This window comes from Cyprinodon tularosa, unplaced genomic scaffold (genome assembly GCF_016077235.1).
Source record: "Cyprinodon tularosa strain WSP-4 unplaced genomic scaffold, ASM1607723v1 ctg28, whole genome shotgun sequence".
NCBI classification, from domain to species: Eukaryota; Metazoa; Chordata; class Actinopteri; order Cyprinodontiformes; family Cyprinodontidae; genus Cyprinodon; species Cyprinodon tularosa.
In genome coordinates, this window is record NW_024038985.1 from 747,501 (window position 1) to 774,795 (window position 27,295).

The 27,295-nt window shown below is 41.3% G+C and overlaps 1 pseudogene; it reads right to left on the minus strand.

Moving 5' to 3' along the window:
• LOC119786827 overlaps nucleotides 1–27,295 on the minus strand; it is a 51,921-nt pseudogene that overhangs the window by 11,228 nt on the left and 13,398 nt on the right.

Sequence of the window (27,295 nt, forward strand, 5' to 3'; positions counted from 1 at the left end):
GGCTTTTTAAACCGGTAAGTTTGGCACAGCTGCTTGTTTAACAATAAGCTGTTTGTATTTATGAAAAAATGGGATTTGTCAAACTACAGTTTAAAGTAGCTGAAATGTTTAAATACTTATGGAAAATCAGCAAGGAACCGTAGCTGAAGCTGTTTAGTTGTATAAATGGAGCTGATTACTTGTTTGAGTTTTTCTTGTAATTATTTAAACAAAATCAAAGAGTCTTTTTTCAGAGACGTACATTAACATAACCTGTAATAGTAGCAAAAACCTGAATAAAATTCTGTATTTTGTTTATGCTTCTGAAGTTTTTCAAAACATAATATTATAACTGTCTGATAACTGATTGTTTTTAAACCTGAGGTGAAGTTTAGAGCCATGTTAAGAACTGCCACAGGGCAGACTGCACGTACCGGCTTCTACTGAGGCGTCCATGCTGAGCGAGTTGAAGGCTCCAGAGGGACAGCTGATTTCAGACAAGTTTCTTCTGGTCGGGGCGGGGGGGACAACGGGCCGAGGGCGGTCAAACTCGTAGATTTCCTCCACGCTGGGGTCTTCTTTTTTATCCTGGGAAACCACAACTGGAGGCTGAGGGAGCTCTAAAAAAAAAAAAAAAAAAATGTACATTAAAGAACGCTTTGGAGCTTAAAGCTACAGTGTGTAACTTTTAGCGACATCTAGTGGTCAGACTGCAGACTGCAGCAACATGAACATCTCCCCCCCACCGCTTCTCCCCCCCCAACAGTACGGCGAGCGTTACGGGACAAAATGTCTTCCACGACATCCGCATCACCTACCTTCTCAAGTGATGAGGTTTGTTTACATAGATAATTTTACAGATAGTATTTCATTAGTCTGTGTAGGGTATAGATTTCATGTAGACTTAAGATAATAAATATACCCGCTATTTTTTCTACATCGTTGTGACATTTTGGCGATCTCACAATCGCTAGTTTGTTGGCTCTGCGCTGCCGTAGCGCAAAGATGTCTGCCTCCATGGCTGCGAGACCCGCTCCTATGTAATTATAAATAACGAATTCTAAGGCAACGCAAATATTAAGGTTAAAAGGCTGAGCTCGTAGATGATGATAAATAACATAGGTATGTATAATATATTACATTTCTGACTGTATATCCCTGTAATTATTACACACTGTAGCTTTAAACTATACTGACAGCTTGACTATAAAGGTAATAAAGTCAGTAATGCTATGTTTAGACCGCAAGCGTGGAAGCAGCAAATAAGCTTCTGCTGCTTCATTTTTGATGCACATTAAAGGGGAACGCTGTTTTTTTTTTTACATTGGGCACAATGTTCTACTCATGAGTTTGGTGTCATTTGGAGCCGTTCTGAAGATATTCCGTTAGGTTATATCCAAGTAACGTCTTCCTACGGGCAACGAGTTGAAGGCACAAACTAAACTTAACATGTAGGCGAATCACATCCACGGTCGACGGTGACGTCATCAGCGTGCCAGACTGGAGTTGTGACAGGCAGCCCGGGCCACAGGCGGCTACGCTCTACCCCTTCTATTCATTCTAGCTAATCTGAATCGTTCAATTCCATTTGCAGAGCGAGATCATCTGTGGTAGCAGCACGAGACAACTTCCAGGCATGAGAGGAAAACTAGCAGCAGTTCAGCGGACAGGATGAATGAACGGTAGCCGGCGCGTGTGGATGATGTCATACACACTCCGCTTTGTTTTTGAAAAATATAAATATTAAAAATTAAACCGCGAATGTCTGGGGGACAGTGATTGGCCTACATGTTATGAATGCTGGCGTACCATAAAGAATAAATGATGAACAGTTTAGTTTGTGCCTTCAAGTCGTTGCCCATAGGAAGACATTACTTGGATATAACCTAATGGAATATCTTCAGAACGGCTCCAACTGACACAAAACTCATATGGGTGAGTAGAACATGATGTGATAACGGAAAATCAAGGGCCCAGTGTAAAAAAACGGCGTTCCCCTTTAACGTCTGACGTGCCTCAGAAGCAACCTTGATGCTCCGGAAGCGCGTCCGGTAAAGTGTGTCCAGATGCGTCAGATGCTCCTGTGATCAATAGCGGAGAGCAGCTTTGTTTATATTTGCTGTGATCAGTAGGGCTGGGTATTGTTCAAAAATTTTCGGTTCCGGTACCAATACCGATACCTTCACTTCGATACCGGTTCCTGAACGATACTTTTTTCGATACCAGTTTTATAATATCAATTCGAAGAAAAAGAAAATTCCACAACATAAAAAAGTACAAAGCTCTGGATTTGCTCTGCCCACGGGCTGCTGAGATGGTGTTATAATAGCTGTTATAATAATATAATAATTGTTATAATAGCGGCGAAGAAATAACTAGGGTAAAAAAATACAAAGAAAGAATAAAACAGACAAAAATATTACAACATGCACATAAATAAATACTTAAAAATATATGTAATTAAAAATAAAGTTGAAGATTATAAAGGACAAAAAAATAAATAAGGTAAATATTACAAAGGCAAATAAATAAAGAAACTAATTAAAAGAGTTATATACAGTTATGTCTCACTGTATAATTAAATTTCTACTTACATTTATTTGTTTATTGTATTTTTGGTGGCAATTAATTGTATGCTTATATATTTATTGAGCATTTATTTATTTCTGTATTTATTTTTAAATATGGCACAGTTGGTCCTCCATACCCATGACTGAGATTGAGATATATAAATAAATAAATAAAAAATCCTTCATCATCTTTACCATCGACAGGCTGCAGCCATGTTCTAAATTCCTCGTTTTTTAACCACTTTTGTTGAAATTAGCTTTTTTTTCCCTCATTCTCTTGCTTTTTCTCCGCCTCAAGCTTCTTTCCCGAACATACGGCTTTACGATCAAACGGAAGCAGTTACTTGCAAACACGCAGAACATATTATATCTCATGTAATATATCTGACAAAATTGTTTACTTCCATTTTTTTTTTTATGAAAGCATTTTAAATGCTACGATAATCACATTTAATGAATTTTAATGCCAATTAAGGCCTTAATTAAAAAAAATAATAATTTAATTACTTATTAAAACCCTGGTAGATGTTAGCGTTTTTCAGGTATGCGTTACAAACTGCAGGCATCAGGATAATTAGATCAAACATATTTTGCCGTCAGGTTGACATTTTAAGTCAATTTAGGCGTTAATAAACTGTTCCAGAGGAGTGATCATAGCGCTCTGCATCAGAAGTGCTGTGTCCGTCTCCCTGCCAGCTCTCAGATCAGCTTCTCTGATTGGTTGATGTGGCGTGACGAGCAGCAAATGTTACATTTTTTTCCAACTCCAGCAGCGCATGAGGCGCAGCTGCTGCTGATAAAAACACGCTGCATGACCTTTTGATGCACCTTAATGCACATCAACCATCGACTTTGCATGCAAACTAGCCGATTCTGCTGCTGAATGTAGCATTACAATCATAAAACGATACCAGTAAGAAGAAATCTACAGATGTTGCGGTTCAGATCAGCTATTTCTTCATGGACTACAGATAAGAGAGATTTCTCCCCCATCAATATTTATCTGAGCCGCTGTGAAAGTGAAATGAAGAACATTACCCAGTTCAGAGGTCTGTGCTGTATCAGCGGAGCCGGCCTGACTCTGGATGTTGAACATGGATTCGTACACTTGAGGGTCATCAGAGTCGTCATCGCCCCCCTCACTGCCAGAAAAACAGAAATATTAAAAATAAACAAGGTTACCTGATCATGTTAGTTAACCATGTGTTTTAGATAGAATCAGATGAAATGGTATTAATGAGAAACAACGCAGTGGTTCCTCTTTACCTTGCATCAGTGTGGCTGTTGGTCTGGGTTGGAGGTGGGGGCACCAAGGAGCCTGTAATGACCCAGGGGGCGCCAGAGACCGGGAGGGAGGTGGGACTCATGTACTCGTTCTCCTCACCGTCTGATGATTGCTTTTCTCCAGCTGAAATCACTGATTGAGACCTGCACAAATGAAAGCAAGTATTTTTTTTATAAATGTGATTTTTTTTTAAATATAAATCAAGCAGAGAACCGTGAAATCATGAAAGTGTAGTTACACATAATAACTGCAGGAGGAGCCAAAGAGCCACAAAACTTCCAAGACTGGTCCGTTTCATTCAAATTCTGGTTTTGCATTTGGAAAAATCAGATGAGCAGAGCTTCATACCTGACAGGCACGGAGTAGGTGACGTTGTTGGCTACTTGGGGCCGGATTCCCTCCCCATTGGTGCCGCTGCTCTGAGGGATGGAGGCCTTGGTGGAAGGGCGAGGAACCATGTAGTTGGCTGCCCAGGCAGGCTGGTCGGGGGTGGAGGGTAGGGGCCTCCTCTGAAGTCTGGAGTCTTGGACGGGGATGCAGGGTCGCTCAGGAGGGGGGGGGAGGGGGCAGCTCTCTCACAGCAGGAGGGGGAGGTAAAGGCTTGTCTCTGTGATTGACTGCAACCTGGGATGTAAACACAAGGGGATGCTGGGAGTTATAAACAAGCAAAGGAGGTGAAAACATCTGCTGACGCAAATATGGGTTCAGCATATTTACAAACACTCCAACATCATCTTATAAACAACATTTCCGTTGACTTATACCAAATAAGTTAGGATCAGTGTTTGACCATTCGAATAAGTAAAATAAATGCATTTTTCTTTTTAATAATTTCACTTTATACGTTTAAATTCATATTTTATAGCTTCATGAAACACAGCTGAATTGTTCAGATTTTTATTTTTCCTGTCAGTTTGGATTATTAAAGGAAAAGTCCGGTCATATTTAGAATCAAAACTTCTGAAAGTACTTTAAATATCAAATTTTTAATTAAGAGATTTTTAATTAAGCGTTTTTAATTAAGAGTATTTTTCATGTGAATGTGCTTTACTGGAGGCATCCATGTTTGTCAAAGAACACTACTGCCACCTTCTGGTTAGTGACGTCACGGTGCGGTATCGGCTGTTGATCAAGTCCCAGTGCTGTATCTGGTGTTTGTCACAACGCGCTATTATCCAAGTCATCTTGAAAACATTCTTCTTCCAAATGTTGGCTACATATTACGGGTTTTTTCTCTGGCCAGAAGTTCGATGGCAAATCCTCCCTCTTCAAGTTGGCGATCCAACGACCAACCCGTCCGTTTTTTTTCCACTTTTCCCTGATGTATTCCAGCATCCAGCTGCCATGCACGTGGGCATTGTCCTTTTCACTATAGCTCTGGTGAATTTCAATGGTGAAGTCCTCTGGAAATCTTCAATAATTGTTGTTGATTGCTGATGTGTCTAGTAGTTCCCATTGATTTTGCTTGTAGAGCGGGGAGAATGGCGCTAGGCTTACCGCACCGTGACGTCACTGCTGGAAGATGGCAGGAGGGAGGGGCTACTATATTTGGGCAAAAATGGCCGCTCCCAGACTCGGTGAAGGCGATGACATTTATTTTTTTATTTTTTTTTTACGATTAACGCTAAATTCATCAAATTACCACAAACGCATTAATTTTAAGTATAAATAAGGATCCGTTGATTATTCCTTGCCGACCAACTGGACTTTTCCTTTAAATATTTACAGCTAATGAAATTTAGCTGGAGTCGACAGCCCAGGATGGGCTTTAATGGTTTTATTTCTTACGTTTTGAACCTGGATGAACTCCTGACAGAATGTCAGAAATGTCCTTCCTGGTTAATTAAAAAATATAAATAATTGGACTGAACTGTTGCTCATTGGTTCCAAGTCCTCTTTAGGATATCTTCTTAAACCTGTTATCTCTCTATATCTACACTAAGGGTGGATTTTGTTACTGCCGTAAAGTATGATTTCTTTTAAGGTGTCTAACATAATTAGAAATAAGAGGCTTCTAAGAACACAAAGACAAAAATCTTTGTTTTTGAATCAAATTGAATCGTTGATCACTTTATTAATCCCAAAGGGAAATGAAATAGATGTGTTAGATCGGAAGAGAGAGATGGATGAGCAAGTTGACAAATACCTGTGTTTATGTGGGATTTATCAGATTCATCAGTCAAATTAAAGCCCCTCTGTTTTATTTTCTACTTCGCTGTTGTGATACAGCTACATGTCAGCAGGACAAAGGTGAACTTCACCAGGGTTTCCCTCATTGTAATTTGACACGTACACAGTTCAGTTTCCCCTTTCTTCTAGTGGCATGTGATTAGAAACGACCCACCTTGGCTGTTGCCCCCTGACTCAGAGCGGTGTGGGATCCAGAGGCCCTCTGCTGCAGCAGGTCCAGGCGTGGAGGCACCGGAGGCAGCTGAGAAACAGGAGACGCTGGACGCTCCACCTGTAAACATGCAAAAGGTTCAGACATGCTGCATGACGGCAGGAAGTCAAACCAAAGTGTATGTAAATCCTACCTTACTGAAGGCCAGCCCGCTCATAACGAGCTGCTGATCCTCCAGCCGATCGTCCTCTTCCTCGTCGTTTCCTGCCGCCTCTGCTCTGCTGGAGCCCTGGAAACCAGCGAAAGAAGCCCCGCTGGCCTTAGGGTGGAAGGGGTCCACCACGATGGGCTCCGTGCCTTTGATCTCACAGCGGCAAAACGGGCAGCCTTGACCCTCCGACTCCTGAGGAGGTTCACATTTGAAATAAGAACTGAGAACTCAAACTATTTCTGTTTTTATCTAAAAAACAGGAGGTAAAAAAAAAATCTTCATTACTAAGTAGGATAGAGTTGGTGCCATTTCAAAGACTTAATGTTAATCGGATTTCTCGATTCTAAAACCAGCTATGACAGGTTTAGGATCATAGTCTGGTTGGAAAACCATCCTAGCATAGCTATAAATGTAAGGTGAATTTAAAGGACCTAGACAGCCCTTCAAACTCCCCAGCTGTTGGGCAGAGGTCTGAATCTCCTAAAACGCTGCATACGCTAAACTTTCTATGTTTTTTTTTAAGATTTAGCTTATACATAAAGTATTCATAATGAGTCCAGAACTTATGTCCAACGACAGCCTAACTTATGCATAAGGCACGGCAGCATAATGCCCATGAAATGTCACAAGCCAGTGTCCTGAGGGGGGAAGCGATGCTCCTGGAATCGCCTGGCCTGCCTTGAAAGATGACTTTGATCGCAGTATTTACCTAGCTGCTGTTTACTGCCTGAACCCCAAAAGAAGAACAAATAAAAAGAAAGAAAGAAGGTAGTAGATTCAGTGTCATGTCTGCTAGGAAGTTTGCTGGCCGTGGATGTGAACGCTAACCTGACTCCGCCAGATGGATTTGCTCCGCATATCCATCTGGAAACCTTCCGTTGAAGTAATTTTGGGAAGGGGCAAAAATACTGGTTAGCTGATTGGCCTATGTTGGTGATAGACGGGCCAAATAAACCAATCAGATCAACGAAGCATATGACGTACTAACAGAGCAACGACGAAGAGGAGCCAATTGATAGATCAAACTCTTGCCGAAAACAGTCGGGAGAAGAGCAAAAACATCTTTTCCTCTGAGAAAAGCCTCCAGAGCAGTGTTTTGCTCTTCCTTCAGTGAAGAAATACTCTGTAATTCCGATAAAACTTGCTCGATAGCCACGCTAACGCTAGTTTCATCGGCTGAAGCCGCCATGTTCTTTAGACTGAACTGTCGCGCTTTTCGTTGCGTCACACCTCAACCCGCCTCAAAGCCAACGCTGATTGGACGTTCGTTTGGTGAACAGCTCCAAATTTTTTTCAACGGAGAGTCTCCAGACTGATTAGCGAGTGAAACCTTGAAAGCATGCGAGATCAGGATGTCACGAGGCTACGTGAACGCAGGGAGGATCCATGACAGTCACCTTCTCGTTCATCATATGATGGGGATGAAGTCTAACGTTTAGTCTGTATTACTGAAGGTTTCCTCCTGTGAACCGCCTTTTATACCAAAATGCTGCCAATATGCCATTAAACAGTAGCAGTACGTTAGAAACACGTCAAATACGTTGGTATATGTTGGAGATAAGTTCTTGATAAGTTATGCACAAGTTACTCATAGGTTTTGGACAAGCTAGACACCACGACTTCTGAGTAACTTACACTTGACTAGGGGTGGAACGGTTCGGTTCACGGTTTCGTGGTCACGGTTTTCGGTTCGGTATATGTTGATTGTTAGCCTGACATGTTGGTCATGTTGCTGTTAGCATAAACAAAACGTGTTGCACAATGCTTGCACACTGTTTCACTTTTATCCACAACTTTCTTCCCGCCGTCATCGTAGGTCACTCTAAATGCAAAGTGGTCCCATACAGCAGACCTATAAAGTGCTGCTGGCGCGTCTTCCAACTCCTGTTCTTTCCCACTCGCCATACCCACACAATTCTTCACAACATCTTATTTTTTTCTGCTACACCCGGCTACGCTGCTTCGCTTCTTCTTCTTGTTTACTACTGGTGGTTGGCTTTGGTCGCAGTACCGCCACCTTCTGCTCTGGAGTGTAAACGCTTCGCCTATGAGAAAAAGGAGCAGCGCATGAACTGAACGCAACATACGCGAACCGAACCGAGGCAGTCGAACCGAACGGTTCGGACGGTTTTCATAATCTTTGATCGCGGTATTAATCTAGCTGCTGTTTACCACCTGACCCCCCAAAAAAAGAATAAAGAAAAAGAAAGAAGGTTTGCAGTTGCAGTAAATTCACTGTCATCCATGACAGTCACCTTCTCGCTCACCCTATGATGGGATTGAAGTCTGACGTTTAGTCTGTATTACTGACGGTTTCCTCCTGTGAACCCCCTTTTATACCAAAATGCTGCCAATACGCCATTAAACAGTAGCAGTAAGTTAGGAACACGTCATATACGTTGGTATATGTTTGAGATAAGTTATGCACAGGTTACTCATAGGTTTTGGACAAGCTAGACACCACGTCGAGTAAATTACACAACGTATATCAATGATCGGATAACTTATCTGTAACTTATGCGCCACCTATGGCATGCGTTGGGAAATTTTGAGCATTCTCAAAATTTCCATTTCTCAACGTACTCGCTGTATGTCGACGTGTTTCAGGTAGTGCCAGCGTACTTCAGCGTGCCCATAACTTATACAAAACTGAGCCGTAACTTTTCCAACATATGCCAGCGTTTTTGCCAGATTTTTCCTACGTCAGGCATATGCTGGTCTAAATCGTCACTAAGCATGCTTGTAGCAACAGTGGAGAGGAAAAACTCCCTTTTAACAGAAGGAAAACTCCAGCAGAATCAGGCTCAGCGTGAGCGGCCATCTGCTGAGGCGGAGATTCCTGCACAGTGGAAGCTTTCAGATCTACATCAAGCGGACTGTGGAGAAGGGTTTTTACTTTTTGTTGATCAACTTATAACCCTGAATGACGTATAAGCTGTTTCCTAAACAACCAAACCAGTTTCCTTTCATCTGAGGGGGGTGCGGTTTGAATCAGGTGTGTCAAGTCAATGATCCAAAACACACAGCAAAGCTGGTTTCATAATGTATGAAACAGGCTAATATTAGGGTTCTACAATAACCAATAAGGAAAAGCATTCTAAGAGAAGTCAAGAAAGGCCTAAGAAAAAAAAAAGAAAAAAATATATATATTTGAAAATGATAGAGTTAAAACTTGGTTCCAGACCCAGAAATGTAACATTTCAGCTAAGCACTGTGTCCCTCTCTGCAGTCAGAATGAGGTCAGATGTTTGTTGACGGCAACAAAAACTTTCTACTAATAGGCAACATGCCAAGACACATTTATTTAAGTATTTCTGGAGGTGTGTGTACATACCTGGACGTTTACATTTCATTTTCACCCTTTAAATCCACAATAGTTCCTGTTGGGTTTTAAAAAAATCATAGCTGTATGCTCTATAATTCTCCTAAAGTTCAAATAAATAATTAAAAGCCCAAATTGAACCTTGCATCCTTGGGAAGCTGCTACCACAACTTCATTAAATATTAAACTGCCCTGATAACCCTGTTGGATTTACTGCACATGCCGAGCATTACTGTTATAAACAGGAAAGGGCAGTAAATAGTGAATCTGAGACCGCTGGACGAATGAAAACTGAAAACTGCAGAGGCCTTATCATCAAAGTAAAATCAAAGGGTAAAGTCGCCACTGTCACCTGCCAGGCGGTCAGACAGGAGGTGCACATCAGGTGTCTGCAGGGCTCGATCTTTACATCCTTGTCGTTTTCTGCACAGATCTTGCAAAGCTGGAACGTGGATCCCATCTCACAGTACAGCTCGTATTGCTCCTGCAGGGACAACGCAACAATCATTCAGTTCAATGACATCCTTTCAACGCATTTACATCAGATCAAGACTCTAAGGACTTATCTTTGCAGCGCAACCCGTTAAAGCTGCTGCGTTTATCTCAACAAGCTACTTAAATGCAGTAAAGTGAGTGCTTTGTAGATGAGAAACAAAACAAACCTGAGTAACTTTGATGTGATCCTGAGGAGAAGGCTCACACAGCCCTGTCAGGTCTGGGTTTTGTGCACGGCCATCTGGAAAAAGGTAGCTAAAAAGCCCCAATACAAGCGTAAATAAACAAAAACAAAAAAGGTTGGGATTACAATTCTTTATCTAGATTCAGTGAACCTCAATCATCTAAACCTTTTTTTCCTTAATTTGTTTGAAATAAAGCTTCAGGTAAAACGCAGTGATGGCCACACAGTGGCAGCCCACTGCTCCCCAAAGGGATGGGCTAAATGCAGAGGTCAATTTCTCCAGTGTGAGATCAATAAAGTTCAATTATTACTGTATTTTCAAGACTATAAGGCGCATATAAACATCTTTTTTTTTCTTTCCTCAAAATGTGCGGTGCGCCCTATGTGTGTTGTTACTGCGGACGTTGTTGAACATTGATGTCATAACAACCCTGAAAATGGCAAAGAGACATGCCTATGAGTGCAATCCGGACCAGGACTACAGTAGCTCAGCAACGTCCGGCGGATCATATTGAAAAGCTGGCGAGCTTCCACTCCTACTGCAGCAAATACATCGCCGACAAATGCACCCAGCCAAGCCACATAACCAACACGGACGAGGTGCCGCTCACTTTCGACATCCCGGTGAATCACACGGTGGAGAAGAAGGGGACCAGGACGGTAGCGATACACACAACGGGGTATGAAAAGCAACACATCACCATCGCTGTTAATCTGTGACTCCATGCGTGCCCATCTCACAGCCGATGTGGAAAAAAAAGGTGAAACAAAGGAACGCTGAGCTTGCAGTTATTCCGGGAGGTCTGACAAAGGAACTTCAACCGCTCGACATCGGTGTGAACCGGCCGTTCAAAGTAAGGCTGCGAGCGGCGTGGGAGCGATGGATGACGGACGGAGACCACAGTTTCACGAAAAGTGGAAGGCAGCGCCGGGCAAGTTACGCCACAGTTTGCGGATGGATTGTAGATGCTTGAGCTAACGTGTCTGCTGGCACTGTTGTTCGAGCTTTCGCAAAAGCCGGCATTATTTCTGAGGAGCCGCACGGAAAGTGACTCTGACAGCGAAGAAGGGGAAATTGGCATGTCTGAGGCCCCGTCCACACGAAGCCGAACCCTGGCCTAAACGCACTAATTTTTCACCAAACCAGCCTCTCATCCACACGAAGCCGGCGTTTCGGGGGTCTGTAAAAGATCTTTTTTTTATTCAGCCTTCAGAGTGGGAAGATTCTGAAACACCGTTTTCGCGTTTCCATCTTTAAGCTCTAACCGCATTTTTTTTCTTACACGCATGCGTCATAGCGTCGCCTCTAAACACGCATGCGCGACACAGTATCACAACAACAATGGCGGCGTACTGTGTTGAATGGTTGCTGCTCATGCTACTCACCCTGCTGTCGGGCTTACAACAGAATCTTCTTCTTCTGGAATATCTCCAGGAAGAACAGAGCAATATCGACGACATAGTTCAGCACCTGAATTTGACTGAACCACGAAAATGGACCCGCAGGGCAACCATGTATAAATATTAGTGCGCATGCCCAACATTTCGTCGCCTATTTTTGCTTTACTTACAGGCCTGGCATACATTTTGCAGCGTTTTCATGTATTCGTGTGGACGATCACATTTATTTTACAAACCTTCTGGAAAATATTAGCGTTTCGTGTTCGTTTTGACTTCGTGTGGACGGGGCCTGATTTAGCGCAGCTGTTTAATTCAGAAACAGAGGATGATGACTTTGATGGGTTTGATTAATACTTTGTAATAAATACATGAATAAAGCACAAACATACTCAGTTTTGCTCCCGCTCTATTTTTAAATACGCAGTAGAGGTATTTAAACGTAGTAGAGGATATGTACCGGTATATAAAACCCGCGCCCTATAATCCGGTGCGCCTTATGTGTGTGTTAAATACAGTAATGGCACACATAACTGAGACTGCGCCTTTTAGTACGGTGCGCCTTATGAAAGTACGGTATCAGTAAACAATCACATAAATCAAAGCACTTCAGAGATGCAGTAATCTGTAAAAACAATTAGGATTTTTGCTCAAAAAGACCCCAAAAAATCCACCTTATGAGACAACCACAAAGTGCATAAATGAGGACGCTCTGAGAGACGGATGTTAGGGAACATTAGACACCAATCAGCTTCACAGCAAACAGGTCAGAGAGGAAGATGTAAAAGTTTGAAATGGGGTCAGATTATAAAACGTCTCCCAGAGCTCTGTCCACCAGCTTACATGCAGCACACTTTATGGAGCAGGAAAACCAGCACACTGTTATCATGGAGTGGGGAGGCTTTTAAATCAGAAACTACTCAGAGTTGATGGGAAGAGGGACGGAACCAATGATCACAAACACAGAGCTACGATGGGGGTCTTCTGATCAAAGCCCACTATAAGTCCAGACCCAAATCCAACTGAGAATCTGTTTTAAAAATGGATTTTCAAAGATACTCTCCATCCAACAACACAGTTTCTAAGCCGTTTTTGGAAAAATAAAGATTTCACTAACCCTTTTACATCTGGACATTTAGAGGAAGCTGTAATTACAGCTGAAGTTACAGAAAGGGAATACAGGGGTTGATGATTTAATTTGCCCAGAAACAATTTTTACTTGCCCAGTATAATGTTTGATAAATATAGTTCCTAATATTCATTTTCGTATATATATCAACGAAACATGTTTGTTTTTTAAATGTTTTTTGTAATTCAGTTTTTTTTAAGTTTCCAGGTTCCTGGTGTGTATCTGCATGCGTCAGATAATGAACTCAAGCCTACATTACCGTGTTAACATGCTTTTCAATCCTTCCTGCACATTCTTTTCAAACTAAACTTTGGTTTAAACTGTTGTCCTTGTGTTTTCATCTTCGTCACTGAGACGTATAGCTTAAAGGTCGCTATTATAGCTATGGAATTATCATTATCTTGAACTGCTAAATGAAAAATACAATAAAAAAAAGCACACACACAAAAAATTTTTCCAGTTAAATTTTGCATTTTTAGTTTATTTTCTTAAAAAAAAAAATATTTTCTTACAGTATTTACCTGACGTTTATGGTTACAACTTTTTCTAGTTTTAGCGAGTATTTTCAATTCAATTCAGTTTATTTATTTAGCGCCAATTTACAACATTATTCACAACATATTTCTCCTCTACCACTGCCATAAAGCTTTTAAAGCTGGGCTTGTCGATCAAAGACAAGGGGAGGTTGCATGAAATAATAAGGTCCTGAATTATTGCCTCATGTCTGTGATGTCCCTGGCTGTACACCTGCACTAGATGTGGTGGACCAAGCATTGTGTATTTTTTTCTAAAGAAGCTGCAGGTTTCTGCTCTTTTATTCCCGCCTTATGTAAAGTTTTTGTAGCCAAAGGTTATTATGAACGGTGGCACCGAAACAGGGGGGGTTATCATCCCTTCCATACCTGTATGGGTTGCATGCATGCATGCGCACCGGCATATATGTCATGTACTGTTGCGTCAGTGACGTCAGTGTGTTGCACAGGGAAAAATATGATTTATGGTTTTCTTTCATTTAAATGTTAGTTTTATGCTTTGCATGTTTGGAGAGGAAGATATGATTTGTTTTTCTTTGTATTTTCTTCTTGAGCTTTGCATGTTTTGATGTTTCTTTTTTATATGATTGTTTTCCTTTATTTTAGACTTTTGAATTTTTCCTGCATGTTGGGTTGTTTTGGTTTGTTTTTCCCTTGTGACAATCCATGCGCACTGGACTGAAGTAGCCTAGTTGTCTGAGGAGGCGGAGTGCATTAATTGCGCTGCGTAATTGCTGCGCTCAGGTGTGAGCAAGGGCTGATTAAAGCCGACATAAAAGGAGTCTGAAGGAAAGGAGAAGGAGAACGCACCAGAAGCAGCAGAACAAGCGGAGCCCAACTTCCAGCCTCTGATTTTTAAGGAAAACTCTTGAGTTTTAGGTTTTATCAGGAGAAGAAAAGGACTGTTTTATTTTGCCACTTTTGCGGTGGCTTTTTGTATAAATAAAACACTTGAACTTGAGCGCTTCACGGTTTGGGTCTTTGAGTTGTTTGCTCCCCCTTGTGTCAAAGATTGTGTGTATTGTGTGTGGGGCCATACTGGCCACAAGTGCTACTTTTTTTTTTTACCTCTTCTGTGTGCGGGTAAGGCCAGCGGCGATCAGTCAAGTTAGTAAAACAAACACTTGAATAAGTGTTTTTACACTGGAATAAAATATTGTTCACAAGTCGGAAATCACGAGTCTAATTCGAGTCTGAAGTCATTAAATATGCGACTTAAGTGCGACTCGAGTACGAGTCACAAACTCGAGTCCCCATCTCTGCTCTCCGTTGAAGAAAATTTGGAGCCGTTCACCAAACGAACGTCCAATCAGCGTTGGCTTTGAGGCGGGTTAAGGTGTGACGCAACGAGAAGCGCGACAGTTCAGTCTAAAGAACATGGCGGCTTCAGCCGATGAAACTAGCGTTAGCGTGGCTATCGAGCAAGTTTTATCGGAATTACAGAGTATTTCTTCACTGAAAGAAGAGCAAAACACTGCTCTGGAGGCTTTTCTCAGAGGAAAAGATGTTTTTGCTCTTCTCCCGACTGGTTTCAGCAAGAGTTTGATCTATCAATTGGCTCCTCTTCGTCGTCGCTCTGTTAGTACGTCATATGCTTCGTTGATCTGATTGGTTTATTTGGCCCGTCTATCACCAACATAGGCCAATCAGCTAACCAGTATTTTCGCCCCTTCCCAAAATTACTTCTACGGAAGGTTTCCAGATGGATATGCAGAGCAGATCCATCTGGCGGAGTCAGGTTACTGAATCACGCCATCTAGTGGAAAATCCCGCGGCTTTTTCAAATCACGCGAGAATGTGGGTCGTTTTCAGCGAATGTCAGTGATTTTAAGTAATTTTGAGTGATAACGCAAATGCAATGACATTTGTACTCTCCCGACAATAAAAACTACTTGCCCCGGGCGACGGTTAACATCGAGCCCTGGAATATAATCTCAATTTTAGATGCATCAATTCTCCAACAGCAAAAAACAAATATTTCCCTCATCAGGACTGTAGAGTCCAGGAATTAAGCCAATTAATTCGATCCAGATTTCTTAGAGAAGTGGAAAATCCAAAAGGACAACATCCCAGCCATAAAATACCGACTCAGGGTAAATACAAAAGCACGCTGCACCTTTCATGTTTCTACTTTTCTTGAAAATCATAATTTTCTTCCAACTTCCCCATCATACACTGCGCAGGTCTGTCACGTATTTAGCAATAGCGTCTTGAGAAATCTGGATTATGAACTTATTCTTTTTTCCAAATGGCCTTAAAAGCTGAGTTAACATGGACACACATCCTCTAATCGAGGCGTCTGAGGAGGAAGTGCAACGCTTTAGGTGTTGTGAAAGACTCGACAGATTTGGTCATGAAACCGAACATGGGGTGTGTGTGGGGGGGGACATAGACAGATCTGAAGATATTGCTTCATTTCATGAAATTACTTAAAAGGTATCAAAACATTTCAGAATGCATTCGAAGAGGAGGACTTGTGGTGCGTCGCTGTGCAGATGGTGGCAGCTGTGGTGCTGAATCGTCTCATTTATTTGCAGGATTGAAACTTGCAGCAGGAAGAGATCATCACTAACTGCCCGTCGAAAGCCAGCCGCAAACAACAGAGAACATTGATAATTAATCTGTTGCGATCAGTCCTGCAAGGCTTTTAACTTATTGCACAATAGCATGTCAGCATTAAAATATGATTTTAGTGTGAGCCGAGTCTCTGAATCGTTACTACAGGATCGTCGGTGCGTTTGAGAAAGCAGAGAGGACCGGTGTTGTCAATTCAGCGTACCGCGTCAGGCCAGCATACCCTTAGCAATAAGCATGCGCGCATGATCATTATTAGCGGGTATCAGTCCCATTGAATGGTTTTAGATTGTGCAAGTAGACTAATTAGGTTGTTATCATCGAGTGAATCTTAACCCTAACGTAATTTATTTTCACCCCCGCGGAAATAAATCTATTTAAATCACATTTGATCAAAACGGGTCAGAGAGGAGAGTTTCCAACCTGTCCTGCTGTCTGTTCTCAAATGGGTTTTTTTTCAATCTATTTATGTGTAATCTGAAAATAATTTCAGTAGTTCTTCATGTGCTGTAAAAATAAATGAAATGATCCGCATGTCGCTCATATTAAACGAACTAAAAATAAAAAATAAAACTCATATCCTGTCAACTGAGTTGTAGAATCTTCTCCTTATAAACATTTAATTCTCTGTGAAAAAAATCCAGATAATTCTTAAAAGTCGTAGGGAAGCGGCTGTTCCAACCGTTGCATTTTCGATTTCTCCCGAGTGGTGCCCGACATTACAAGAGTAAATAAAGTTAATGTGATTGGTTGTTTATCAAGGGGGCGGGATTGTTGGGGCGGAAGGTTCGCAAGCAAGTTTGGTTGTGGCCGGTTTGTCGGAAGCATCTTGCTAACCAGTTAGCAACTTGTAACAATGGTAAAATAAATTATTATTTCTTATTTCAACAGTTGCGTATATTAGCTGTGACATATGAATCAAGACGCTATGACCGAAAAAATGTGATTGACAGATGACCGTGGATATACGATTGGCCGAATTTAGGTGTTCAGGCTGACGTATAACTAACTGGCCTGCATAAAACTAAGGGGAAAAAAACTGATTTTAAGACCAGAATTTTTTTTAAATAGAAATTTTCAAAATTTTGGGACAATATGGTCTGATAAAGAGTACATTTATATACATGTTAAAGCCAGAATGATTTGAAATTTAAATATGACTTTAATAAGTTTAATACGTTTCTCGTCAAACGACTTGTAATGGGTGTTTTTTTTTTTTAAAGCTAATGTGTGTAGTAGACCTAGTGAAGGACTTTTTCTGTTTATTTATGCAGAAACCAATGACAAAAACCTGACAAAAATCAGGAAATAAATGTAATACGTCTTACTAAGGGTAAGCTGGCCTGATGCGGTATGCCGAGTTGACAGAACACCGGCTAAAAGCAGAAATTTTTCTAAAGGGAGGAAATAAAAGGATCTTTTGTATTCAGTTAAATGCATCCGGCTGCCATGTTGGATTTTAAGGTTGATGCCTAACCTTAGTCTTTCTCAGTCAAATTTTCAAAATAAAAAGCCAGAGGATTTGATATAGTTTCCAAATGTGACTTACAATCCCTCTCTGTAGCCATCGATGAGGGCTTGAAAGAGCGGCTTATTATGGGGAATGGTCTGCAGGATGTTCCCGTCGGCCGTCACATAGCCGATGGCCCACTGTCCCAGACGGGTACAGCTCAGTCTGAAGATGTAGCTGAAAAGAAAAGACAAAAATCGGAACCATTCAGCCAAGGCTCACAGCCGTCTGTCAGTCAGCGCTCCTCGGGTCTCACCTGCCGGGTTTGTGGATGAACCTCTGCAGTCGAGCCTTGACTTCATCGTAGGTCAGGAAGGCCATGTAACCAGGATGTGTGACTGCAAGGCTGTTCCAGTTCCTCAGAAGAGACGACCATGGCTACAAAAAGGAAGAAAATACAACGCAATATGGTTCATTCTTACATCAAGCTAAATCCTTACCTCCAGGGGATTAATATAATATAACTAAGCGATTCAAAGTTCAGTCGTATTCAGAAAGGCTACCTGAAAGAGTCTGGTGAAGATGTCGAACTCAAAAACAGAGATGTAGTCATTGCAGGTGAGGTCGATGGTGGATTTTAGCGCCATGGCTTCCAAACCTGAACTTATGGGGTGAAACTCATGGAGAGCCTGACGGAACATCCTCCAGGGTACGATGGTTCTGAAACGGAGCCAGACACACAAGAGATGCAGCTAAAAATGCAGCAAATAGGATATTTAAGGTTAATGCAGATAAAAACAATCCAAAGTCAATTTTTTTTCTATAATATTTAATATACTTCTACAGAAAAAAACTGGCAGCATGTATCTTAAATTCAAAGTACATTAAGCAGAGAGAAAATTAGGAAAATACATGATTATCTCCATATATCCACTGTTTAATGAAGATGAAATTCCTCAAAATTTGGGATTCCTGGTCAGAAAATGTATCATGATGCATTTATTGGCTGATTTGTTTAAAAATAACCACAAAAATATACAACTCTGAAATGTTTTTTTTTTTTTATCACAAATTTGTCATTTCATAAATGCAAAATGAGGCAGAAGCAAAATTTACACACTGATTCTTTTCCAGTGCGTGAGGTGAAACATGACACTAGCTGTTTACGTGACAATCTAATCTAAATGTTGGTTGATCAGAAGTTCAACATGTCTGTTTACATGGACACTCAATAAAATGATCCGATGATCAGATTACATTATTTGAGCATGTGCAGAACTGTCTAGTTTGTTGAAACACTTTAGCAGCAGCAGCAGAAGAAGAAGGAGAAGCTACGCGTTTGGTAAACAAACCTGACTTCTCTGCTCGTCCTCAGCTTCAACTACTCTTTGTATCTGCCCTACACATCTCTCATGTCTGCTGATGGGTTTTTTCCCTATTATGTACCTTTATCGCATCATACTGTTGTTTTTGGGGGTTATTTTAGTTAATGGCTCAGTTAAGGAGCTAAGGAGTATTATGCTAACGCTCCTTAGCTACAGGGGTAGTGGGCAGGATGTCATCATCCACACATTACATTCAGAGCCCCCTCCTGCACCAAGGAGGAACAGGAGACAGAAAATGAAGGCTATTAAAAAGAAAAATGTCAGGCTGATGTTGATACGTGCTGACATGATTTTACTCAAAAGATCCGAATGGTTGTGTAGGTGGACGGCGTTTAGAAAAGCAATCGGAGAGCGAAATTACTTTCTGTTCAGACCGAACTGTATTAGAATCTTCACTCTGACAAGTTTACGTCAAACATTTTTGATCTGATCAAACCCTAAATCTGATTATTTGTGTTCATGTAAACGTAGCTACTGTTGAGCCTGAGTAGCAGCAAGTCTTTACGTTATCACATCATGTTCTACTCTCCCATATTGGTTTTGTGTCATTTGGAGCCGTTCTGAAGATATTCCGGTTATAAGTAACGTCTTCCTATGGTCAACAACTTGAAGGCACAAACTAAACTGTTGATAATTTATTCTTTATGGTACGCCAGCATTCATAACATGTAGGAGAATCACTGTCCCCCAGACATCCACGGTTATATTTTTTATATTTATATCTTTTAAAAACAAAGCAGAGTGTGCAAGATGTCATCCGCGCACCGAACTGTAGTTGTGACAGGCAGCCCGCGCCACAGGCGGCTACGCTCTACCCCTTCTATTCATTCTAGCTAATCTGAAGCGTTCAATTCCATTTGGAGAGCGAAATCATCTGTGGTAGCAGCACGAGACATCTTGCAGGCATGAGATAAAAACTAGCTGCAGTTCAGCGGACAGGATGAAGGAAGGAAGGAAGGAAGGAAGGAAGGAAGGAAGGAAGGAAGGAAGGAAGGAAGGAAGGAAGGAAGGAAGGAAGGAAGGAAGGAAGGAAGGAAGGAAGGAAGGAAGGAAGGAAGGAAGGAAGGAAGGAAGGAAGGAAGGAATTTGACTGTATGATCTAATTTGACTGTATGATCTGGTTGAACTGTAAAGTGCCTTGAGATGACATGTGTTGTGAATTTGGCGCTATATAAATAAACTGAATTGAAATTGAATTGAAGGAAGGAAGGAAGGAAGGAAGGAAGGAAGGAAGGAAGGAAGGAAGGAAGGAAGGACAGATGAAAGACAGAGAGAAGGAAGGAAGGAAGGACAGATGGAAGGAAGGAAAGACAGAGAGAAGGAAGAAAGGAAAAAAGGAAGGACAGATGAAAGACAGAGAAGGAAGAAAGGAAAGAAGGAAGGACAGATGAAAGACATAGAGAAGGAAGGAAGGAATGAAGGAAGGACAGATGAAAGACATAGAAGGAAGGAAGGAAGGACAGATGAAAGACATAGAGAAGGAAGGAAGGACAGATGAAAGACATAGAGAAGGAAGGAAGGACAGATGAAAGACATAGAGAAGGAAGGAAGGACAGATGAAAGACATAGAGAAGGAAGGAAGGACAGATGAAAGACATAGAGAAGGAAGGAAGGACAGATGAAAGACAGAGAAGGAAGGAAGGACAGATGAAAGACAGAGAAGGAAGGAAGGACAGATGAAAGACATAGAGAAGGAAGGAAGGAAGGAAGGAAGGAAGGAAGGAAGGAAGGAAGGAAGGAAGGAAGGAAGGAAGGAAGGAAGGAAGGAAGGAAGGAAGGAAGGAAGGAAGGAAGGAAGGAAGGAAGGAAGGAAGGAAGGAAGGAAGGAAGGAAGGAAGGAAGGAAGGAAGGTTTCCTTTTTCTGTACTTTACCTGTGAGACCAGGGAAATAGTGTGAAACCAAACTGTAGAGTTCAGCAAAAAAAAAAATAACAAAGAAAAAACACTCACTTGTCTCCAAATGACCTTCTCCAAAATTCGGCTGCATCGGCTTTGGTAATCCGGAAGTTGTCTCCCTGAAACAGGCCATTAGGGAAGATGGCTTTTAGCTCGGCCAGCATGTGACTGAAGATCAGGGACAACTTGGTGAGGTTCCTCCTGAGGGAGACGCCACAAAAACAAAAGACCAGTCAGTCCAGAAGTCAGACAGCAAAGAAAGGAAAACAATCTCAACCAGAACAGAATTTTTATTTTTATTTTTTGTTGGAGAGGTAGGGGCGAAGTGAAAGTAAAGATGAGGCAACAACAGAAAATAGCTTGAAGTGAGTGAATATTTTAGAAACATGAACCCGTTTTATAATTAAAAAGAGCTACATTAACCAACATTTTATTGAGCAGAACAAAACACGTTTAGAGAACGAAGGAGGAAACGCTCGATAAAAATCAGTGCGTCAGAGGAAGGATGGACCTTTACTGGTATTGCTTTTCTGAGAAACACAGGAACTTGGTGCGATTGTGACACAGCAATCTGTCCGTTATCTTACTTTCAAGCGGTTTTACTTCATGTTTTTTCAAGTTGAACAACTGCAACATAGAAAAAAACAAACCCAACACTTTACTGCAGGCTTCATTTAGCAAGCAAATATTTGGAGAACTGAGAAGTTCTATTTTTAAGCATCGCAGGTGCACTTCAATGCATCAAAATAACAACCCGAGTGCATAATCTGAGCCTTGTCCACATATAGCAGGATATTTGGGGAAAACGAATTTATACAGCTTTATGCATTATATATCACTTAAAAGGAATGATCCTGAAAAGTCCAGCTTAAGCAGAGATTAGTAAATGCTTGAGCATTGTGGTTGTTTTGAAGGATTCTGATTGGCTGACAAGTTTTAGTTTTGTGGTACACTGCTCTCTATGGCACATAAAAAAAAAAAAACTGTAGCTGCAATGGGCTGGGGTTTAGAGATGCAAATCTTCAAGTCTTTAGTAATTTTATGGTAACAGATCGATTTGGAAATGATTTTTGATTCAAAAACTTTTTTTTTCTATTCCAATACATTTTCAAATTAAAAGATGTTCAAAAAGTTACTAAATAAGCTAATTATTTATTGGATGTGTTCCCTGACCACCTGTTTGCCACATATATATTACATATTCTATTAATGACTGCTGCTCAGTGGAACAGTGGGCAGTGAAAAGGTTCTGGGTTTGAGTCTTTCTACATGGAGTTTGCATGTTCTCCCTGAGCATGTGTGGGTTCTCTCCGGGTACTCCAGCTTCCTCCCACAGTCCAAAAACATGACTGTTAGGTTAATTGGCTTCACTAAATTCTCCTTAGGTGTGAGTGTGTGCGTGAATGGTTGTTTGTCCTGTTTGTCTCTGTGTTGCCCTGCGATGGACTGGCGACCTGTCCAGGGTTGACCCCGCCTCTCGCCCTTAAAGGAATAGTACACCCAAAACATGATTAGCCTTCATTTTCTACTCACCCCCATGAAAAAAAGAAGACTGACCCATGATCTTTCACTGGATCCAGAAAGTAAAACATGTTTACAAGATGGAATATATGACTGCCAAATTACAGCTAAAAGTACCTGTACTATAACAACGTTTAATTATAATTATTACTACTACTATTATTATTATGGCCTTTTCTTACTGTAAAATATCCGTTTCTAAACAGACCTAGATAAGATATGTGCTATACCCTTTACAGTACTGCTCGTCTGACAGATTAGACCTAATTATTATTAGAATTTATTTTCTCTTTGTCAGTTTTTTCCCTGTTCCTCTTTGTGATACTATTTGCCTGTTAATCTGTGTTTAAGGCAATTAAGTTTTTTTTTTTTTTAAACAAGCTTATTCATTTTATACGTACAGTATACGTACCTCGAGTCATGTGTGTTAACCTGAAGGCTGGCTAACAGGCTAACTACCTTGCTGTACGGTGGCCTCATGGATGTGGATGCTATACGTAGTTCGCTCTCAAGTAGAGAGCAGCAGAAACACAGAATTGCAAAACCAATTATTGAGCATTTCTAACTGACTAAGGGTCCCGAGGACCAGGCTTTACAATAGGGGGTTTTCAGGTGACGTCACGCTCACGTGACTGCTCAGCGCGTCCGCCATATTGGGTGGCAGCCTTAGGCAGTATTGACAGTGAAAAATGGTGAAATCGTGTGTAATTGTTGGTTGCACGGCCCGTGGAGGTGGAGATCAACGCTCTATCGCATACCAGCCGTAATCGTGAATCAATGTGAAAAAACAAAACAGCTATCTGAACAACGCCGTCACCTATGGCTGACACGGATATCCAGGTCCGATTTGGACGGTGTTAAGCTGGAATACGCCAGAGTCTGCAGTGCTCACTTTGTCACAGGTAATTAACTGTCAAGCATTTAAAACATGTAAGAATATATTAATAGGGCTTGGGCGTCATGACGTATTACTTTCCGTGGCTGCAATGTTGACCGTCTCCGCCGCCGCTACTCAGACTACTGCTTATGACTACCGCGTACTGGACTCCCTCTCTCAGCCGTGTTTTAATTTGATTAATTTCACCTTAACTTGATTTCAACCAGCGGGAAAAGGCTCAAATATGTGAGAAACCCGGAGGGTTTAGGGAGGTTTGGCAGTTAACGTTACTAACCAAACCTTTGAAACACACAGCATCTAGTTAAAAGTACATTACATGCCTGAGTGGTTGTTAGCACTAACGGTTAGCACTGTTTGCTGGCTTTATGAGCTGCAGCTCCTGAACCCATCCATTCGTAAACTGCACATGAGACTCCAAGGACTTGTAGCTTTGGAACTGTTCGCGCACCGCCGGCCGTTAGCCACCTAGCATAGCGAGCCCTGCATCGGATTGTTTACATTTTTACCATCTTATTAGAACTCACCCGTCCACGTATGATGGCGATTTCCTTCATGTACATCACTTCGACATCTCGTACCCAACCAGATGTGAACTGGTTGTTAGCCTCTAGACCCTTGTACGCTCTCATTTCCTCCAGAGTGTGCAGAGGGTTTTCACTGAACACCGGGTAATGAACTATGTCGCCGTGCTCTACATTTGGCCAATCATCTAGATTAGTGCTAAACAAGGCACCGTGGAGGGCATAGGGGTCCATGGTCGATCACGGAACATTTCCTCAGATATGTTCCATGATCTGGTGGCTCTAGCGTGCTGGCGTACTTATCCATTCACGACATGATATATATGATATACGATAATATGCCACCCAAGATGGCGGACCGGAAAGCTGGCCAGTGACGTCACTGAAAACCCCCTATTCTATAAAGAATCTACAGCAGCCCTATTGGTGTGGATGAAATATTTTCTAAAAAGAAAACCTGTGTACATTATTATTTTTAAAAACAGTGCAGCTGTGGATAAGGCCTGAGTTAACAAGTTGAGTGATGAACGGGTATACATGTTAAAAAGCCTTTGCAGCAGTTCTGTTTGATGATCATCATGCTTCTAGCTAGCAATGCATACCGCCTCAAATCGTACTGCCTTTATTAAAAAAAAAAAAAAAGACAAATTGTACTCTCTGTTTTTCTACTCAAAACTTTGTTCTGGTGTTCATAATTAAACATGCAGCAGCTGCTGGAGTTGAAAAAAATTGAACTTTTGCTGCTCGATGCGCCACATCAACCAATCAGAGAAGCTGATCTGCAAGGGAGACGGACAGCGCTGCCGGGTGATGGGAAAGAAGGAGAAGACGATGAGAAAAAGAGAGCAGAGAAAGTGTGGACTGCTGGAAGAACTGCGGTGAACTGGTGAAAGAAAAGTGAAATGGCGTGCTCAAAGATGACCCTGCACATTTAGAGGATGTTTGGCTCAACCTGCTGCTGTGAAGCAGGATTCTCCACCATGAACAGAATCAACAATAAATCTGGATCCAGGCTCAAAATGAGCTCCTTGATATGTGCTTGAGAATGGCTTAGTCTCCATTCAAACCCAGGTTTAAAGCCTTGCAGGGCAGCATAAAGCCCACTGCCAACATTAAGGCAGAAAAAAGAAAATAAACGCTCAGTTCAGGTGTTTTATAAAATATGTGAATCAGAAAATTGTCTATATACCAAACTGAACGATTGTTGTTCTCTACTTAAAAAAAACACTTTAGACTTTTTTTTTTTAAGTCAGTGTATAACATGGATGCTTAAACACCTGCATTTTATTTCAGTGATAAATTCTGTTTAAAGTATAATTTATAATTTAAAACGTCTCTGGACCTTTACTGGTTGATGATTTTCTTTATTCGGACCCCGCTGATTTTTAATTGGTTGCTCTAGAAGCTCCGACTCCAGCTGCAAGCTGTTTGCTTCACAATCCTCTCAAGACTGCGGTTATCCCCTTTCCTGATGCACCTTTTTTTTCCCGCCACACTTTTTCCTTCCACTCAACTTAGCATAAATGTGCTTAGACAGCTCCCCGAACAGTCGGCTTCTTTTACAAGCATTTATGGCAACCCTCCTCTAGGAAAGCGGCGACAACTGTTAACTCAGCAAAATAACGTTTTGTATGATCGGCCTTTTCTAAAACACTGATCTGTGGGTTTCCATCAGCGGTAAAGCATTAACATTTCTTCTCAATGATTTATTGAGATGCAAGTGTATGTTTTTGTTTTTAAACACAGTCTTAAGAACAACACATGAAAGGTAGAGATTAAAAAAACAAGGCTTCAGGTAAGGAAACGACAGCAGTGCCAGATTAGGAATAATCCTGCTATCAGGATCTTAAAGGATTATTTTATTGATTGAATGCCAATAAGAGCAGCGATTAGCCTCTCATCCACCTGCTTCACAGCTTCTCCATGAGGAGCTTACCTGGCCTGAGAGTTCTCCTCATACATCCTTTCCTTGGCCTCCTTGAAGAGGCTCATGGTCTGCTTGGTCTTGTTGGTGAGATTATCGATGACCACACGGAAATACTCGTTCTCCCCGAGGATCTCTATCTTGCCCTCGTACCTGGATAGGATGGTGCGTAGGTGCTGGTAGGTGTCTGGCAGCAGGTCCAGGATGTAGGGCGGGCTGTTCTTCAGCGCCACCTTGGGGTTCTGGCACAGACGCACCACCTGGAAATTTAAAACAGAGATGCTCTGAAAAAAAAACCCATAAACACTTAATACTGGTAGAGTTAGTCAAAAATACAAGCCAAGATAACGAAACGCTTAGTCTGTTAACTATTTTTTTCCAATTAATTGATTAAGGATCAGATAGCCAAAGGTTCTTTGAAGAGGATTTTTTACAGATTAAAACCAGTTGAAACTTTAAGTTGTAGGGAAGCGGCTGTTCCAACCGTTGCATTTCCGAATTCTCCCGAGTGGTGGACAACTTTACACGAGTAAATAAAGTGAATGTGATTGGTCGTTTATCAAGGGGGCGGGATTGTTGTAGAGGAAGGTTTGCTAGCAAGTTTGATTGTTGCTGGTGTCTTGGAACCATCTTGTTAACCGGTTAGCAACTCATTGCTAGTAGGTTCCCAATGGGAAATTCCATTGGGACCAAGTAGCACTAAATTGGTGACTTAGAAACGACACTGTCAAGGAACGCTATGGACAGAGGAAACATGCAAGAGGAGGAGAGTTTAGTGTCGGAGGTCGTGGATGAGTCTCCTCCGTCATCCATTTTTTATTTAGAGGAGGAAAGCGGGGACGGAGATGTTGTGGAAGAGGACGCCAGGGCGGCAGAAGCTTGGTTTGGTGTAGAAGGCTTCCAGCCGTACATGTTTGAGCCCTTGCCTCGCAACGCTGCCAGTTCTGTTAGCTCTACGCCTGCTGAAGACACAGACGTCCATCCCCGTGAACACTGGGACGCAACTCAACGGGAAAGGAAATTATTCTCATTTCTTATTTCAACTGTTGCGTATATTAGCTGCGACATATGAATCAAGATGCTATGACCAAAAAAATTAGATTGACAGATGACCGTTGATATATGATTGGCCGAATTTAGATGTTCAGGCTGACGTAGAACTAACTGGCCTGAACAAGATAAAGAAGAAGAAAAAAACTGATTTTAAGACAGAATTTTTTTTTTTTATATAAATTTTCTAACTTTTGGGACAATATCGTCTGATAAAGAGTACATTTATATACATGTTTAAGCCAGAATGATTTCAAAATTCGACTTCCCTACGACTTTAAATGTTTATATTTGAGGAGTTCTGAATAGAGCATATTGAACAAAGAAAACGTTAGTTACATCTTATAGATATTTTTACAATTTTCATATAATTGCTGCTCTAAGTGGGACGCCCTGTGAGCTAAAGGCATGTTTTCCAATCTCTAATGATTAATCAGTCACTAAATTAGTTGACAATTATTTAAATAATCGGTTAATCACGATTAATCTGACCATACTGTGCATGAATACATTTTCCACTTACAAACAAATTATCAATCAACCATTTTTCTGTTGATCTGTTTATCAAATGAATTATGCAACAACTCAATTTTTTGCATCAACCAACAACAACTATTTTGGAGCTCACG